The 18,562-nt window shown below is 36.7% G+C and overlaps 2 pseudogenes; both read right to left on the bottom strand.

Moving 5' to 3' along the window:
• The window catches only part of LOC120882208, a 933,819-nt pseudogene that overhangs the window by 612,266 nt on the left and 302,991 nt on the right, over window positions 1-18,562 (bottom strand).
• On the bottom strand, window positions 14,179-15,111 carry LOC120854748 (annotated as a pseudogene).

The raw sequence follows: 18,562 nt of genomic DNA, 5'->3' as shown, positions 1-18,562 counted from the left end.
CCAAAACCAATACAGAATTGTAAAGTAAAAATTAAAAATAAATAAATAAATAAATTAAAAAAAAATAGGGTCATTTTTTTGGAAAAATAATAGTAGGGTATAGAAATAAAAATTAAAGGAGAAATAGAGGACTTAATTTTAAAAAGTTAGAAAGAAAAGAAGAAAAAGAAAAGAAGAAAAAACAACCACACAACAACATCAACAAAAAACAAACAAAAAAAAACAAAGGAAAAAAAAAAGAAAAAAAGAGAGAGAAAAAAAAAAGAATGATTGTAAAAATAGTGAAAATATATCTGACCCTTTCTCTGGTGTTGTGGGCAGTGTGGGGTCAATTCCAAGGCAATTCCCTCTGTTTAACTTCTTCTGTTTGCTGATCTCTTCAGTGTCTGATTTCCATCCTTACACGGGGGGGTGGTGGTGGACACTTTTTTTTTTTTTTTTTTAGGCTCACTTGTTCAGTCATGCTGTGGGGAGGGAGGGATGCTGCAAACAAATAACAGTGTCCTGTGCACGCAGTGTCTCAGCCCCACTGGGCCTCCCCTGCTCGCGGTGCACAAACCGCTCAGGCTCTACGTTGCTCCGCTGGGAACCGTCTGAGGCTGGCCCTAGGCTGCATGCATCTCCCCGGTCTAAGCCGCTCAGGTTCGGTGCTCAGGTAGCCTTCAGAGATGCAGATTCAGTTGGGACAGCGTTTTGTGCCCTTCCCAGGTCCGAGTAGCTCAGGTGTTTGGCAAGCGCCGTCGCTGTGACTTGTCGCCTTTCCCGTTTCTGCTTCTCAGTTTTCTGGGTGTACTGCTGGCACCCCTTGTGAGGCGGATGGTGACTGTCCAGAACCCCCAGAAGTCTTAGCAAAGAAGCCTGCTTGCAGTTCGGTAGGTAAAGTCTCTCTGGGGCTGCGATTGTCCCTTTCCAGCCCTTACGGCTCTGGCTGCCTGTCCCCGGCAGGAGATGGTCTGTAGCCGGCTAGTTCTGTTCCACCCTTTGTTCTATGCACGGTCCTGGTGGGGTTTTATGTTCGAGCTTTTCACATGGTAGCTGTCCCACAGTCTGGTTTGCTAGCCCAAGTTAGTTCATTCTGGTTACGTGCGGGGTGTTCCTGCCTGATTCTTAAAAGCACTGCAGCCCTCGCCTCCCACGACTCCCTGCCCTGCCCCCACTTGTTAGTGGGGGATGCAGGCGTTTGCCCTGCTTTTCTGCTGGGAGAGTCACTATTGCACTTGTAATCTGTTGGTTTTAATTATTTATTTATTTTTCCTTCCTGTTACATTGTCCTCTGTGTTTCCAAGGCTTGCCACAGACTCAGCAGAGAGAGTGTTTCCTGGTGTTTGGAAACCTCTCTTCTTAAGCTTCCCTTCCCGGGACAGAGCTCCCTCCCCACCTCCTTTGTTTCTTTTTTCTTCTTTTATATTTTTCCTACCTGTTTTTGAAGTCAATGATCTGTTTTTCTGGGTGCCTGATGTCCTCTGCCAGCATTCAGTTGTTTTGTGGAGTTTGCTCAGTGTTGAAATGTTCTTTTGATGAATTTGTGAGGGGGAAAGTGGTCTCCCCGTCCTATTCCTCCACCATCTTAGGACCTTTCTCTCCATTTTCTTTCTTATAATGAAATTTGTCACTTAAGAAATGCTGCCTGCATGAAATGATGTGTTTACCATTCTCTATTTATTTGAAAAACTTTGTGTGGAAATAGCATTATTTATTTATTTTTAAATATTTTATGGAATTTGGAAGTTGCATTTTTTGTACCTGGAGTTATTTTTGACTATGCTGTTAAGTACAAATTCAATTCCTTTAACTAATATAGGATTATTTGGGTTTTAATTACCTATTTAATAATATTTTACAGTAAACTGAGAGGGTGAGATGATTTGGGAGAATGGCACTGAAACATGTATACTATCATGTAAGAAACTAATCGCCAGTCTATGTCCGATAGAGGATACAGGATGCTTGGGGCTGGTGCACGGGGATGATCCAGAGAGACAATATGGGTGAGAGGTGGGAGGGGGGTTCAGGATTGGGAACTCATGTACACCTGTGGCGAATTCATGTCAATATATGGCAAAACCAAAACAGTATTGTAAAGTAAAATAAAGTAAAAATAAAAATTAAAAAAAAGTAAACAATTTTAATTTTTCAAATATTCTGGCTCAAATTTGTTAATGATATTTCTTACCATTGTATTAATATCTGTAGACTCTGAATCTGCAATTCTGTGTTTTCATTCTTGTAGTGACAAATATGTCTTTTCATCCTCTCTTGTCTTTCACCTTTCTCCTTCTATTCCCACTTCTACTTTTTAATCTGGTTAAGAACTTATCAGTTTTATTGGTGTTTTCAAATAATCAGATTCATATTTTGTTGATTTGGGTATTATTTTTCATTTTCCACTTCACTCATTTTTTTCTTATCCTTATTATTTCCTGTGTTCTACCTACTTTCTGCTTAATTTTCTCCAATTCTTCATACTTTTAACTCTATAAGAAATAATATTTATCTGGAATTGAACTGCATAAGTTGCTTGTATATTTTTGAGATTAGTTGTTTGTCAGTTGCTTCATTTGCTATTATTTTCTCCCATTCAGAAGGCTGTCTTTTCACCTTGCTTATAGTTTCCTTTGTTGTGCAGCAGCTTTTAATTTTAATTAGATCCATTTGTTTATTTTTGCTTTTATTTCCAGTATTCTGGGAGGTGGATCATAGAGGATCCTGCTGTGGTTTATGTCGGAGAGTGTTTTGCCTTTATTCTCCTCTAGGAGTTTTATAGTTTCTGGTCTTACATTTAGATCTTTAATCCATTTTGAGTTTATTTCTGTGTATGGTGTTAGAAAGTGATCTAGTTTCACTGTTTTACAAGTGGTTGACCAGTTTTCCCAGCACCACTTGTTAAACAGATTGATTGTCTTTAATCCATTGTATATTCTTGCCTCATTTGTGGAAGATAAGGTGTCCATATGTGTGTGGATTTATCTCTGGGGTTTCTATTTTGTTCCATTGATCTATATTTCTGTCTTTGTGCTAGTACCGTACTGTCTTGATGACTGTGTCTTTGTAGTACAGCCTGAAGTCAGGCAGGTTGATTCTTCCAGTTCCATTCTTCTTTCTTGAGATTGCTTTGGCTATTCGAAGTTTTTTGTATTTCCATACAAATCTTGAAATTATTTGTTCTAGCTCTGTGAAAACAACCCAATCAAAAAATGGGCCAAAGAACTAAATAGACATTTCTCCAAAGAAGACATATGGATGGCTAACAAACACATGAAAAGATGCTCAACATCACTCATTATCAGAGAAATGCAAATCAAAACCACAATGAGATACCATTTGACACCAGTCAGAATGGCAGTGATCCAAAAGTCTACAAGCAATAAATGCTGGAGAGGGTGTGGAGAAAAGGGAACCTTCTTACACTGTTGGTGGGAATGCAAACTAGTAAAGCCACTATGGAGAACAGTGTGGAGATTCCTTAAAAACCTGGAAATAGAACTGCCTTATGACACAGGAATCCCACTGCTGTGTACACACTCTGAGGAAACCAGAATAGAAAGAGGCACATGTACCCCAATGTTCATCACAGTACTGTTTATAATAGCCAGGACATGGAAACAACCTAGATGTCCATCAGCAGATGAATGGATAAGAAAGCTGTGGTACATATACACAATTGAGTACTACTCAGCCATTAAAGAGAATACATTTGAATCGGTTCTAATGAGGTGGATGAAACTGGAGCCTATTATACAGAGTGAAGTAAGCCAGAAAGAAAAACACCAATACAGTATACTAACACATATATATGGAATTTAGAAAGATGGTAATGATAACCCTGTATATGAGACAGCAAAAGAGACACAGATGTGTACAATGGACTTTAGGACTCTGTGGGAGAGGGAGAGGGTGGGATGATTTGGGAGAATGGCATTGAAACATGTATACTATCGTGTAAGAAGCGAACGATGCAGGATACAGGGTGCTTGGGGCTAGTGCAGGGGGATGATCCAGAGAGATGGTGTGGGGTGGGAGGTGGGAGGGGGTTCAGGGTTGGGAACTCATGTGCACCCATGGCTGATTCATGTCAATGTATGGCAAAACCAATACAGTATTGTAAAGCAAAATAAAGTAAAAATAAAAATTAAAAAAAGAAAAATAAAATAATATCATTTTCATGTGTGATGCCAAAAAAGAAATAATATTTAGTAATTGATATAAAATATTATTTTCTAACATATTTGCATTAATATTGTGGTACTAATACATAGTATATCATCTGTGTGTCTATCCACCTATCTACCTGGCTATCTATATGATATAGTATATGTATATTTATCGATCTAGGATGGGTATCCTGTTTCTCTCCACTCTGAATTTCCCTCATGGTCCACCATGTGGGGAATGACTGCAGCATCTAATGGCTGACATAGCCCCAAGATCCTTTGTCTATCAAAATGGCAGGCAACATTCTTTGTCCACAGTATCTCTTCTTGGTCATAAATTCAAACCAACACTTAGTAAGCATTTTATAATCAATTTTCTATCTGGTACTAGAAAGCCATATCCTTGTATCAGGAGAGGATTGTGCTGAGAAGCCATTCAATGTACTCATTTTCAGATTAGGCACTGTGGATAATCTAAAACTCTCTGAATTGCCTATTTTACTAGTCTATTATTATCTAAGAAATACTTTCCTTTCTGATTCTTCTCATATCTAGAGTTGCACTATTACCTATATATATATAATCGACCACCTCAAGATATTTAGCCATTATTAATTTTGCCAGAGGGCTGGTTACACACTGAATAAGGTAAGAAAGAATAATCTTACAAAACAAATAGGATATGAGTAATACATCTAGTAACACTAATAAAGAAGTAAGTAGAGATTTACACCATGTACTTTCAGAGCCCTCTAAGCCACCAGGGAAGCCTCAGAACCAAAAGAGGTCTCTGAAAGACCAGCAAGACCAGCAAGTGGATCACTTGAGCAAGAAATCTGATTTTGTGTATGGGTCAGTAAATGCTTAATATTACAGAATTCATTTGGTATTAAAAGCAAAAACAGCATTCAATTTGAATTACAGCACAGGTGCCCCCTTGAAATGCTATATGGTTATTGAGGGACACATGATTTTGTAGTATAGTTTTCCTCATCATTTTAACTCCAGAATTTTGTACTTTTATAGCCTGGTTACTGTCATTTAAGGCCTTCTGGGTGAATTCTGTCAAGATTTCTGTGTGCACAATTGCATCTTCCAATCCCACTGAAGGCACAAAAATAGCTGTTAAATCATTATACCAGTAAAATACAGGTGTCTTGGTTCATTGGTCTCATACTGATGGCAAATTTCCTAGAGAAGCAAACAAGATGCTATGACCACAAGGGAATCCTGAAGTATATCTTCCTATCTTTCCTGGCAGAAGCCAGGGCCATATATCACTGCATCAAAACCACTGAGTTCCATTAGGTGCAACTCAGTATCATATTTCTAGAAGCGAGACTCATGGGCTTCCTTTGTGGCTCAGCTGATAAAGAATCCGTCTGAAATGGGGAAGACCTGTGTTCAATCTCTGGATTGGGAAGATCCCCTGGAGAAGGGAAGGGCTACCCACTCAAATATTTTGGTCTGGAGAATTCCATGGACTAGTCCATGGGGTCGAAATGAGTTGGACACAACTGAGCGACTTTTACTTTCAGTGTGACTCAGTCTGCCCCATACCAATCACTGTCCTTCAGAGACATTATATATTAGAATTTTTCACAAGGCATGTAGTTTAATTACCCAGTTAACTAAGTGGTGTGCTACTTTTTGTCATCCATTGTCCTCCACTATCTCCCAGAATTAGCTCAAACTCATGTCTGTTGAGTCCGTGATGCCATCCAACCATCTCATTCTCTATTGTCCCCTTCTCTTCCTGCTTTCAATCTTTCCCAGCATCAGGGTCTTTTCCAATGAGTCAGCTATTACCATCAGGTGGCCAAAGTATTGGAGTTTCATCTTCAGCATCAGTCCTTCCAATGAATATTCAGGGTTTATTTCCTTTAGGATTGACTGGTTTAATCTCCTTGCAGTCCAAGTGACTCTCAAGAGTATTATTACACTGATTATATTTATTATATAATATTTATATAATTTTATATTTATAAAATTATACATATATATATATATATATATTCCCAGCACGAGTGGAGGAGTTAAAGGTAAGTGACCATAGCCACCACTTAGCTATATAAACAAGTACAATAGTTGAGAGAGGGACACTTACAATCATTGGGAAGTTATAATTTTGCCTGAAATTTAACTAATGAGTCTTATTGAGCTTGAATAACACTAAAGGAAAGCTCCTATTTATGGCCAGGGTCAGAATAAGTGCTCTGGCTGACCATCTACTAATAGCAGTAATGGCCTAGATAACTAACTTTTTCTTCTAAAATAAATTTTTGAAAGAACATCTAATCAGAGCCTTGGAAAAGAAAAAAAAAAATCCCATCAAATCAAACCAGAAGTACTGGAAGTAGGTAATTGACCACAAAGCCAACAATTTGATTGGTTTCTAAAATTTACACATGGTTATGACAAAGATACAGAAGCCTTATATTCATCAACAAAAGTCCAAGAAGTCAAGAAAACATTTAATATAATCACATAGATCAGATCTAGAATTTTGGGATAGCTATCTACCTCTGATAATCTCTATTTTTAATCCTGATGTGTATGTTTCTATTAGAGGATTATTTTAAGGTGAGTTTGAGGTCATCAATTTGCTGTCTAGACTGGTCCAGTACAAGGGAACTTGGTTCAAGAGAACTTGGTTCAAGAGAACTTGGTTCAAGAAAACCCATTTGATCATGGTGTATGTTCCTTTTAATGTATTGTTGGATTCTGTTTGCTAGAAATAGTATTTTGTTGAAAAATTTTGCATCTACATCTAACAGTGATATTGGACTCTAATCTTCTTTTTCCTGATACTTTGTTGGCATAAGGATAATGGTGACCTTATAGAATGAGTTTGTGAATGTGCCTTCCTCCATAATTGTTTGGAAGAGTTTGAAAAGGATAAGGGTTAGCTCTTTAGATAATTGATAGAATTTGACTGTGAAGCCATCTAGCCCTGGGCCTTTTTTGTTGGAAGATTTTTAATTATCATTTTAAATTTCAGTGCTTATAATAGGTCTGATTGTGTTTTCTATTTCTTCCTTGTTCAGTCTTAAAAGGTTGTACTTTCTGAAGAATGTGTACATTTCTTCTAGGTTGTCTCCTTTATCGGCATATAATTATTGGTAGTAGTTTCTTATGATCCTTTGTATCTCTGTAGTATTTGTTGTAACTTTTCCATTTTTATTTCTAATTTTATTGTTTTCAGTCTTCTCCACCCCCCCCCCCCCCCCGCCACCGATGAGTCTGGTAATTCTCACCCAACAACAGCAACAAAATATAGTCTAAATAAAAATTTCACCAGTAATTACAAGTTAATAACTTTAGTGTTTTCCAAGTATAAAAAGGAGCAAGAGTCTGGGTTTATTGAAATCACGCTCTGATATGTGTCTTTATTATCCACAACCAGTATTCTATTTTTCTCTATCCTGAATTCCCTTAGGGTACACCTTTGGGTCACTGCAGTGACGGGTGACTTAGCATCATCCTTTGTTTATTTAAATGGCATGAGACATTCTTTGTTCACAAATAATAATTAAGCTATAATTTTCTGGAGGGTATTTTCTTTTTCTGACTTATGAAACATTATCAGTATGCTATTTGGGTTTGAAAGTATAACTTCCATAGTGAAACTATGTCACATGAAATGCTGAGACATAATCTCTCAGTCTCAGCAAAAATTGCCTTCCCTAAAACAAAATGTCCATTACAGATGAAATTCTGGCTCTTTAGATTTCCCATTTTGCCTTAAAGTGCTTTGTTGCTCACTCTAAAATGGGTATATAATCTCATTAAGGCCAAATACAATTTATTTCTCCATAATTGAGCTTAATTTCTTCATCTCTTCTTTGACATTTATTGTGAACAATATCAGATGCTCTAGTTCTGAAAGACATATGCTCATTTTATTATTCTTTCTTCTAAGACTATATAAATTCTATATCTGCTCCTTTAATTGAAGATATATTGGGAAAAGTCATTCAAATTTATGGTATCATAAATCACTGCCTAGAAGTAAATTGTCAGATCATAAACCATGGCCACTTTAGTGGATATTGTCAAAAAACATTTCAAAATGTATTTATAAATCTATACTACTTACAGCTATATAAAATATTTTGTTCCTCATACTGGTAGCTTTATTGTTTTATCTCTCTTCTCTTGATTGATTTCTTTAAATTAATTTATTTATTTTAAATGAAGTTTAATTACTTTACAATATTGTAGTGGTTTTTGCCATACATTGACGGAATCAGCCATGGGTGTAAATGGGTTTCTGGCTTTTATTAATCCTTTCAACTAAAAGACTTTTGAATTTTGTCTTGTTTTCTGCTTAGGGGTTTTTAACTATGTCTTTGATTTTATTCTCTAGATTTATAGTATCATATATCAATATTTTTAGAGTTATTTTGTTTTCAAATTTTCAGGTTTTGATAACTAGGTGATTTAGATCATTTATTATCAAAATATTTTATTTCTTCATGATAGAGGTTCAATTGCAATACTTTATATCATTTTATAAGGACAAAAAGGGCATATTATGACACTAAGACCAATAAATACAACTTATATAAAATGAGAAGTTCCAATAATTATATAAAATAGTGAAACTCATCAAAACAAATAATAGACAAAATCAGTATGTCTATATGTTTTAAAGAAATTGAATTTCCAATTTCCAGTCTTCATAAACAAATTTACTGCACATATAATTTCATTAAAATTCTAAAAACAAATTAAAAAAAGAATAGCATCTGTTCTAAACAAAGCTAGACAAAAATAGAACATAAAAGATTACATCTGAATTCTTTCCTTGAGTTCAGTATTTCTCTTATACTTATTCACTTTTGTAGTATTTCTACAAAATCTTCATATTCTTTAAATTTTTCAACAAGACAGTCATATCAACTCTGAATAAATATCATTTTGTTTTATTTTCTAGTCTGTTTTTTTTTAAGTCTGTTTTTTGTTGCTAATCAGTCACCAAATTGTGCTAACTCTTTGTGACTGAAAGACCTCATAGACTGTACACAACAGGCTTCCCTGTGCTTCACTATATCCCAGAGTTTGCTCAAATTCATGTTCATTGAGTCTAACAGTATAGAAAGGCAAAAATTGAATTCAGTAAGATTTTAATTTATAAAATCAATATAAAATATTTTATACCAGTAATGAATAATCAACAATACATTATTTTAAATGTCATATGTAGTGGAATCAACTATATTAATTACTTAGGAATACATTTCCCCAAAAACATGTAGTAAATATACATTAATTCAGAGAAATGTTTTGAGAAAATATATAGAAGATCTAAATAATAGAGAACTCCATGTTTATATATCAAAAGACTGCTGATGCTACTGCTGCTAAGTCGCTTCAGTCATGTCTGACTCTGTGTGACCCCATAGACGGCAGCCCACCAGGCTCCCCCGTCCATGGGATTTTCCAGGCAAGAGTGATGGAGTGGGGTGCCATTGCCTTCTCCAATCAAAAGACTAGATATCACTTTAAAAAAAATCTGTCTATCTTCCTTCAATTACTCTGAAAGAAACCCCCTTCAAGAAATCAGAACAGAAGTTATATACATGTATATGAGAGAAATTCAAAAGAATACTCTAATTATTATATTGAAATATAGGGGATATAATCTAGCCCACATTACCTTATTAAAAAATATTTGAAGAACTTACACTACCTAATTTAAATGGTTATTATAAATCTACAGTGGTCTAGTGATTTTTTAAATAAGCATAGAGGAGTAGATCAATGTAAGAGATTGTCTGAAGTATATCCAGAGGAAACTTTTAGAATATAAACTTGTGTATCATACAGAGGAATTGGTAAACATTTTCACTGAGCCTATGTACCCTATAAAATTGAATTGTCATAAAAGAAAAAGAAAGGATTTTTATTTAAAAAATAAATATTAAAACTGAATAAAAGTTCCAATGTACATTTAGTGCTGATTTCTTCTGATATTTTCATTAGATTCTTAGCTTATGATATATTATTTCTACCTTAATTGTGTATGGATATCTATTATTTTATGATTCCTTTCTATACTCTACTTCCCAACAATCAGTTCTACCCATTTTAATCCCTGAAAATGAATAAACTTGTTCTTACCCTGCAATTGCAGTTTATTGGTCTACCTACTCATGACAGTTACTCTGTACATAAGCTGTATTTGAATCGTAGCTGTCTTCTGTTTGTTCTCTTTGTCCTCCCTAATTCTAGCTGTTCCAAAAGCCAATATATTTGCTTTCATAAGAATTTTAAAATGCTTTATTACTGCAGTCTGATCATACATTTTGCATCTCTGGTGATTAATGGATATTTAAGTTTCACTCCACTTGTAAAACCTAAACTTATATAACTATTCTAAGATATATTGAGATTTTTGCTTTTATTTCCTTTGCTATAGGAGACAGATGAAAAACAAATGTTGCTACAATTGATATCAAAGAACATTCTGCCTATGTTTTCATCTAGAATTTTTATAGTATCATCTTACATTTAGGTATTTAATTAATTTTGGCCTTACTTTTGTATATGATGTTAGAGAATATCCTAATTTTATTCTTTTCCATGTAGTTGGAGAAGGCAATGGCAACCCACTCCAGTACTCTTGCCTGGAAAATCCCATGGATGGAGGTGCCTGGTAAACGGCAGTCCATGGGGTCGTGAAGAGTCGGACACGACTGAGCTACTTCCGTTTCACTTTTTACTTTCATGTATTGGAAAAAGGAAATGGCAACCCACTCCAGCATTCTTGCCTGGAGAATCCCAGGGACGGCAGAGCCTGGTGGGCTGCTGTCTATGGGGTCACACAGAGTCAGACACGACTGAAATGACTTAGCAGCAGCAGCAGCATATAGTTGTCCAGTTTTACCCAAACTATTTAATTAAGTGACTGTCCTTTAAAAAAAAGTGTTTTATTTTATATTGGGGCATACTTGTTTAACAATGTTATGTTATTTTCAGGTATGATATCTTCTCTCCATTGTATATTCTTGCCTCCTTTGTCAAAGATTAATTGACCATGTGTGTGTGAGTTCATTTCTGGGTTCTCTGTTGGGTTTGATTCTGTTTGGTTTATGATTTCTTTTGCTTACGAAAGTTTGTAAGTTTGGTTAGATCCCACTTGTTTATTTTTTGCTTTTATTTAATTAATTAATTTATTTTTACATTGGGAGTCTGACCTAAGAAAACATCAGCACACTTTATATTAGAGAATGTTATGCTTATGTTCTCTTCTAGGAGTTTTATGGTGACATGTCTTATATTGCAGTCTTTAGCCATTTTTGAGTTTATTTTTGTATATAGTGTGAAATTATGTTCTAATTTCATTGATTTTTTTAGCTACTACAGAATTATTGTATGCAATTACTATATGTAGTATGACCATTTATTGAATAAATTGAACTTTCTGACATTAAAATATTATTTTATTTGAATCATCCCTCTTTCTGATGATTTATGAACCTAAGATGGTGACAAAAACAATACACAATGATTCTGATGCTAAAAGTAAATTTTGAATTGGTGTGATATCCTACCCCTCATAGGTTTAAAGGCATATTGCCTTTATTTCCTAGAATAGTTAAATATCCTAGGGTTACAGTGAACATATCACAATCACCATCAGTTCAGTTCAGTTCAGTCGCCCAGTTGTGTCTGACTCTTTGTGACCCAATGAATCACAGTGTATTAAAATGAGCAGAGTCATTGATAAAAATTATTATAATTATTTGCATATGATGATATATAACTGATATATGCATATAAAATAGTATATATATATTAATACATATAACTATAATAATCATCAAAAAAGCAAGAAAGCTCTAGAAAAACATCTATATCTGCTTTACTGACTATGCCAAAGCCTTTGACTGTGTGGATGAAAATAAACTGTGGAAAATTCTGAAAGAGATGGGAATACCAGACCACCTGACCTGCCTCTTGACAAACCTATATGCAGGTGAGGAGGCAACAGTTAGAACTGGACATGGAACAATAGACTGTTTCCAAATAAGAAAAGGAGTACGTCAAGGCTATATATCATCACCCTGCTTATTTAACTTATATGCAGAGTACAGCATGAGAAACGCTGGGATGGAACAAGCAGAAGCTGGACTCAAGATTGCCAGAAGAAATATCAATAACCTCAGATATGCAGATGCCACCACCCTTGTGGCAGAAAGTGAAGAACTAAACAGCCTCTTGATGCAAGTGAAAGAGGAGAGTGAGAAAGTTGGCTTAAAGCTAAACATTCAGAAAACGAAGATCATTGCATCCGATCCCATCACTTTATGGGAAATAGATGGGAAAACTGTAAACAGTGTCAAACTTTATTTTTCTGGGCTCCAAAATCACTGCAGATGGTGACTGCAGCCATAAAATTAAAAGAAGCTTACTCCTTGGAAGAACAGTTATGACCAACATAGACAGCATGTTCAAAAGCAGAAACATTACTTTGCCAACAAAGGTCCGTCCAGTCAAGGCTATGGTTTTTCCAGTAGTCATGTATGAATGTGACAGTTGGACTGTGAAGAAAGCTGAGTGCTGAAGAATTGATGCTTTTGAACTGTGGTGTTGGAAAATACTCTTGAGAGTCCCTTGGATTTCAAGGAGATCCAACCAGTCCATTCTGAAGGAGATCAGCCCTGGGTGTACTTTGGAAGGAATGATGCTAAAGCTGAAACTCCAGGACTTTGGCCACCTCATGAGAAGAGTTGACTCATTGGAAAAGACCCTGATGATGGGAGGGACTGGACGCAGGAGGAGAAGGGGACGACAGAGGATGAGATGGCTGGATGGCATCACTGACTTGATGGATGTGAGTCTGAGTGAACTCTGGGAGTTGGTGATGGACAGGGAGGCCTGGCGTGCTGCTATTCATGGGGTTGCAAAGAGTCAGACACGACTGAGTGACTGAACTGAACTGAACTGAATATATATGTGAATGTAAGGGCAACCCATTCCAGTATTCTTGCCTGGAGAACCCCATGGACAGAGGAGCCTGGTGGTCTATATAGTCCATGGGATCACAGAGATTTGGACATGACTGAGCACAGCACAGCACATATGTACATACGTATGTATGTATGTATGTATGTATGTATGTATGTATGTATATGAACAGAAAGTTCGATTTTCCAGCAAAATCTCTGTATTGATAAATGGTAACTGATATAATTATGTACTTTTCTGTCATCATTGCCTGGCCATATTATCACAGCAGTCAAGAACATGGTCTGAGACTTCAGTTAGATTTTGGTTAACTGTTCTTCAATATTTCTATTTTAAAACCTACTTCTGTCTGTTTTCTCATCTGAAAAATGGGGATAATAGCAGTGCCTATCTCTTTGTACTGTTATAAGGATTGCTGCTATCACTATATTTTATTTTTTATTTTTAGGTTAATTAATTAATTAGTTTGGCTGCACTGGGCCTTCATTGCCTCGTGTCAGTTTTGTCTGATTATAATGAGTAGCGGCTACTCTTCATTGTGGTGCTCAGGCTTTTCACTGACGTTTCTTGTTTCAGAGCAAGAGCTCCAGGTGCTTGGGCTTCAGTAGTTGTGACTTGTGGGCTCCAGAGCATAGGCTCAGTAGAGGTGGCATATGGACTTATTTGTCCATTGGCCTGGGGGATCTTTGTGGACTCATGTCCCCTGTATTGGCAATTGCAGTCTTAACCATGGGACCACCAGGGATGCTCCTCATTGTGTTTTTAAAATTTTTTGATTAATTTTATTGGGATTAAAGCTTGTGAGTACATATACAATGGATGAAGCTAGTAAAACTCAGCTCCAATTTGGTAAAACTTTTCAGATATTCAAAGAATAGTCCTAGGCTAGGTTTTTGTCTCTTTTGTTGCATTCATTTCTTCTTTTCCCCTTTCAGAATCTATGATTATAAGTTTTCTTTTTTTTTTCTGTATCTCATAGGTATTATTGCTGGAGGTCACCAACAACGATATTTGTGCTTCAGTTGACTGAAATTTGGGCTTCATGGATATCTTATTGATCACCTGAAATCACTTTTCTGCTACACAATTTCCTAATGGCATTTTTTATCTGGTAATTTCTCAAATTATAGATTAATGAATTTAACATGGGCGTTATCATACTATAAAATACAGCAACTGATTTATCAACAGGCAAAGTGACCACTGGTCTCAGGTACACAAATAAGCAGGGCCCAAGGAACAGGATAACTGCTGTGATGTGGGAGACACAGGTAGAGAGGGTTTTGTGTCTGGTCTCCAAGCTATGGGTCCTCAGGGTACGTAGAATGACCACATAGGAGCCAATCAAGAGGAGGAAATTTAACAGACAGAGGAAACCACTGTTGGCAGGAACAAAAAGTCCTAGAAGGTGAGTGTCAGTACAGGTCAGATCTAGCAAAAATTTTAAGTCACACATAAAGTGATCTATGATGTTAGGGCCACAGAGGGGTAAACTGATGATGAAGAGGAGCTGTATGGTTAAATGAATAAAGCCTCCCTTCCATGCCACTCTCACTAGCAGCCCACACAGTCGCTGATTCATGATGGTTGTATAGTGCAAGGTCTTACAGATGGCCACGTAGCTGTCATAGGCCATCACATTGAGCAGGATGACATCAGCACCTGCAAAGACATGTTCCCCAAAGACTTGGGTCATGCATTTTTTGAAAGGGCTGGTTTTCTTTTCATAGAGGGAATCTATGATCAGTTTAGGGGTAATGACACAGGAATAGCAGGCATCAATAAAAGACAGATAAGCCAGGAAATAGTACATGGGGGACCTTAACAGTGGACTGGCTTTGATGATAACCATAGTGAGCATGTTTCCTACCATAGAGACAATGTAGATGACCAAAAACACAACAAATATGATATTCTGCATCTTTGCATTCTGTGAGAGTCCCAGTAGAACAAACTCTGTCACATTGTTTCAGTTATCCATGTATCTCAGGTTGTGATTAATTATGTTACCTGAAAAAAGTCATAATTTATTAGTTCAACCTTGAATTAATTAATATTACCAATGTAATAATGAATGCCTAAATTCTGTGAGTTTTGATTCTTATGATTTATCTGAGATAGGAAAAAAGACAGTAATCATTCAAGAAAAGACAGTGATTATTCAAATACTCTCCTGTGAAAGGTGATTTTTTAAAGTACAGACATGAAAAATATGCAGATAGAAGCCAGAGCTTATCTGTGCATGGGAGATGACTCACAGCCTAAAGTGAAGCAGTAAATCTCACACACAGGGGCAGCTAAGCCTAAACAGAGAGGTAGAAAATGCAGGCAGAGGCTATGCATTCAAAGCTGGACAATTTCTCTCTTATTTTTAGGAAATGGCCAACCTGTAAATGTAATTTAGAATATGAATATAAAGATAACGAGAGGTTTGAAAAAGTGAGAATATTGGCTTTAACTCTAGTAAAGATCTTTGTGTGATCTTGATGAAGCTGGTTGAGATTCTGTATGGAGATAGAAGCCAGAGAAAAGAAACCCTGATACCAGATATTTATAATTATTGACCTAAATTGAGAAATCTGTATGCAGGTCAGGAAGCAACAGTTAGAACTGGACATGGAACAACAGACTGGTACCAAATAGGAAAAGGAGAACGTCAAGGCTGTATATTGTCACCCTGCTTATTTAACTTATATGCAGAGTACATCATGAGAAACGCTGGACTGGAAGAAACACAAGCTGGAATCAAGATTGCTGGGAGAAATATCAATAACCTCAGATATGCAGATGACACCACCCTTATGGCAGAAAGTGAAGAGGAGCTAAAAAGCCTCTTGATGAAAGTGAAAGAGGAGAGCGGAAAAGTTGGCTTAAAGCTCAACATTCAGAAAACGAAGATCATAGCATCCGGACCCATCACTTCATGGGAAATAGATGGGGAAACAGTGGAAACAGTGTCAGACTTTATTTTTTGGGGCTCCAAAATCACTGCAAGTGGTGATGGCAGCCATGAAATTAAAAGACACTTACTCCTTGGAAGAAAAGTTATGATCAACCTAGATAGTATATTCAAAAGCAGAAACATTACTTTGCCAACTAAGGTCGTCTAGTCAAGGCTATGGTTTTTCCTGTGGTCATGTAGGGATGTGAGAGTTGGACTGTGAAGAAGGCTCAGCACCGAAGAATTGATGCTTTTGAACTGTGGTGTTGGAGAAGACTCTTGAGAGTCCCTTGGACTGCAACGAGATCCAGCCAGTCCATTCTGAAGGAGATCAACCCTGGGATTTCTTTGGAAGGAATGATGCTAAAGCTGAAACTCCAGTACTTTGGCCACCTCATGCAAAGAGTTGACTCATTGGAAAAAACTCTGATGCTGGGAGGGACTGGGGGCAGGAGGAGATGGGGATACCGAGGATGAGATGGCTGGATGGTATCACGGATTCAATGGACGTGAGTCTGGGTGAACTCCGGGAGATGGTGATGGACAGGGAGGCCTGGCATGCTGTGATTCATGGGGTCGCAAAGAGTCAGACACGACTGAGTGACTGAACTGAACTGAACTGAAAGTTTCATAGATATTGAATGGAAAGTAATGACAAAATACTGAAGATACCACAATATATTTGAAAAAGCTTATCACTTAAATGCAATGACTTATAATAACTACTGAATATTTTAATGATTGATTGTTATATGCATGGCATGATAGCAACATATATGTGTATTATTATTTCATTCCTCTTGCAGATGAAAAACAATCTCAGGAAATCACATTAGATGTAAATAATAGTAATACTAACATTGGTTAAAACTTAGTGAACACTTCTGCAGTGTTCTCAGTGCTCTAATTTTTCTTTGCAGAAATTGGTTGCAATTCTCATTGCAAATTTTTGATCTGATCTCTACTGTCAATTTATACTTATTTTACACATTAAGGAATAGAAATCTAAAAAGTTAAGGCTCTTGTGCAAGGTTAGGCACATATTTAATATCCAAATATTATTAGATTTTTTTCTCTGTATGCTTAACCCATTTTCTAGATTTTTATACTACAGTAAACAATGTTTAACTAGTAAATTCCTTTTGATAAGATCATAATTACTATAGTTACTTCAATATAACTTCAGAAACATATATATGAGGCAAATTCATCAACACACAAATACGCATATAATCACACACACCACCTCACACAGGATAATATATTGAACTCTTTAATATCAATAACTATGTGGCACTGCTTTCACTGATGTTTCATTTCATCTCATTTTCCTCACTTTAATTTCTCCTTCTTCAATTCCCCTGCAATGGATAGTCCTGCAGACTCTCCCGCACAAAGTTGAAAATGGGGGCACAGCAGTGAATCATGTTGTTTTGAGAATCAGAAAGGCCATATTATCAGATTCTTCTCCAGTTGCAACTTCTTGATCTGGAGTATATTTCTGGGCACCTTACATCTTGTTTCCTCTACAATCAAGTGAGTAGATTGAAGTCCACCTTAGAAGCAGTTATGAAAATTGATAGAAGAAACACATATGAGCATATTCACCATATCATGGAGGACACACAAATTTCACTTATTTTTGACTATCTGTGTAACTCATTGTAGGAATAATAGACATTCTGAGCAACAATACAAAGAGACATTTAGGCATGCAGTAAACTGAAGAATGGTCATCTCCAATTTTAGTTTTAAAGAAGCCACAGAGACCCATTTATACACCATGGTTGATCCCAAGAAGAGTTCTTCATATTACTGTTGGTCTAAACAGATGATGATTTATATCATTTAATATTCACATTATTTTTTTTCTGTGTTAAGAGTATTTAAATTTTCTTTTCATTCAAATGATCAATCAAGTATCTCATGGCAAAAGGATTGTATCTGGTATTAGAGAACTGTTCAGTTCAGTCGCTCAGTCGTGTTCAACTCTTTGCAACCCCATGAATCGCAGCAAGCCAGGCCACCCTGTCCATCACCAACTCCCGGAGTTCACTCAGACTCACATCCATCGAGTCAGTGATGCCATCCAGCCATCTCATCCTCGGACGTCCGCTTCTCCTCCTGCCCCCAATCCCTCCCAGCATCAAAGTATTTTCCAGTGACTCAACTCTTCGCATGATGTGGCCAAAGTACTGGAGCTTCATCTTTAGCATCATTCCTTCCAAAGAAATCCCAGGGTTGATCTCTTTCAGAATGGACTCGTTGGATCTCCTTGCAGTCCAAGGAACTCTCAAGAGTCTTCTCCAACACCACAGTTCAAAAGCATTAATTCCTCGGCACTCAGCCTTCTTCACAGTCCAACTCTCACATCAATACGTGACTACTGGAAAAACCATAGCCTTGACTAGACGTACCTTAGTCGGCAAAGTAATGTCTCTGCTTTTGAATATGCTATCTAGGTTGGTCATAACTTTTCTTCCAAAGAGTAAGC

This window comes from Oryx dammah, unplaced genomic scaffold (genome assembly GCF_014754425.2).
Source record: "Oryx dammah isolate SB20612 unplaced genomic scaffold, SCBI_Odam_1.1 HiC_scaffold_2, whole genome shotgun sequence".
NCBI lineage: Eukaryota > Metazoa > Chordata > Mammalia > Artiodactyla > Bovidae > Oryx > Oryx dammah.
This window is presented reverse-complemented; position numbering and strand designations above follow the sequence as displayed.